The sequence below is a fragment of the Octopus bimaculoides genome, chromosome 24 (assembly GCF_001194135.2).
Source record: "Octopus bimaculoides isolate UCB-OBI-ISO-001 chromosome 24, ASM119413v2, whole genome shotgun sequence".
NCBI lineage: Eukaryota > Metazoa > Mollusca > Cephalopoda > Octopoda > Octopodidae > Octopus > Octopus bimaculoides.
This window is the reverse complement of record NC_069004.1, coordinates 2773560-2775522: the sequence shown is the minus strand read 5'-3', so window position 1 is coordinate 2775522 and position 1963 is coordinate 2773560.

The window sequence follows — 1963 nt, the reverse complement described above, 5'->3', positions numbered from 1 at the left end:
TAATAATAATAATAATAACAATAATAATAATAATAATAATAATAATAACAATAATAATGGTTTCTAATATAAGCGCAAAGGCCTGGAATTCGGAGGAGAGGAGGAACTGTCAATTGGTTGACACTTTACTTTATCGACCCCTGGAAAGGATGGACGGCAAAGTCCACCTTGGCAGGATTAGAACTCAGAACGCAAAAGGGCCAAAGCAAAATGCAGCAATGCCTTTCATCCGACACTCTAGCGATTCTGCCAGTCTACCAATAATAATAATAATAATAACTAACAAAACAACAGTAAAAATAATAGTAATGTTAATAATAATAATAATAATAATAATAATAATAATAACAAAAATAATAATAATGATAATAATAATAATTTTTATAACATTAATGTCACCGTAACAAACATGTGATTTTGGATTTAATGTGTCTGTTTTCCAAGTCCATCTTCATCTTTTGCAAGTCCAATGTATGTCTTTTTTTCTTTTATCTGTTATTTTTCTTTTACATGTGTATGCGTGTATATATACATGTTTTGTAATTTTACACATGTATAGTTTGTATTTTCCATGCATTTCTTATGAAATGAACATTGCATATACATATACATATATATACATATACATATATATATATATATATATATATATATATATATATATATATATATATATATATACACACACATATATATATATATATATATATATATATATGTACATATCATCCCCCTCATTTTCGTTATTACTTATTATACAACATATAAATTACACATCTTTTTTTATATTATTATTATAATTTTTATTATGTGTATGTGTATATATACATATATATATGTATGTAGTCTTTACATGTGTGTGTGTTTATGTGTATATAACTCATATTTCAAATTTTTTAATATTTTTTTTTTTTTACACATTTGTATATATATATAAATATATTATGAGTTCATTATATAACAGTTTTAGCAAGTGATATATATATGCCCTTTGTGTATGTGCTCATGTGTATGTGTGTGTGTGTGTGGCACAGTTCACAATGTTTTTTTTTAACCCCTACAAAAAAAAAAAACAAGAGGTTCATGATTGTACATCAGTAAAAACAGTTTCATTTCTCATCACAAGTTCACCAATTTTCAGATGATTGGTCAGTCTCAAAGACATATACATAATATATATATACACACACATATATATATATATATATAATATATATACACACTTTATTTGATTATTGTCTCAATTTGATTTTTCTTTCTTTTTAGTTAGGTTTTTGTTGTAATTTTCCAATTTGTTATTGTCATTTCTTTTGCATTTTTTTTGTTTTTTTTGTGGTTTTGATTTAGTCCAGCTGAAGAAATTTAAATTAAAAATATCCAATTTCTTTATCCTTGAAAATTTATTTTGTCTGTCCATCTGTTCAGCCGTCCATCCATCAATCCATCCATCCGTCTGTCTGTTCATCCATGTCGATCTCTTATTCCAAATACACATTATCCATATATGCATCAACGCATTATATTAAACATAAACAAACAAACACACATATATATTTTATATATTGATTCCTTATCAATCCATCAATCCACCATCCATACATCCGCCATTCTATCCATTGGGAAAATACCCTCATGACGTGAAAGGAACAATGGGTGTCTGTATGCAAGTGCATGTATATATATATATATCTGTAACATAGACAAATACTGGTATATCAAGTACCATACAAAATAAATTCTCGACAAATTAAAATAATCCCCCTTTCTAGAGGATGTGTCATAAGAATTCTCCAAAGCTGACATGCCACTGAGGAAAAGGACAAGCTTATTGTTCGGAGATAAGTGGACAGTCATGGACATCCGTTTCTGTCTCAGTAGGTGTTGACAGCATGACAAGTAGCCAAGGGTCTTAGATATACATACACACACACATATATATATATATATATATATATATATATAT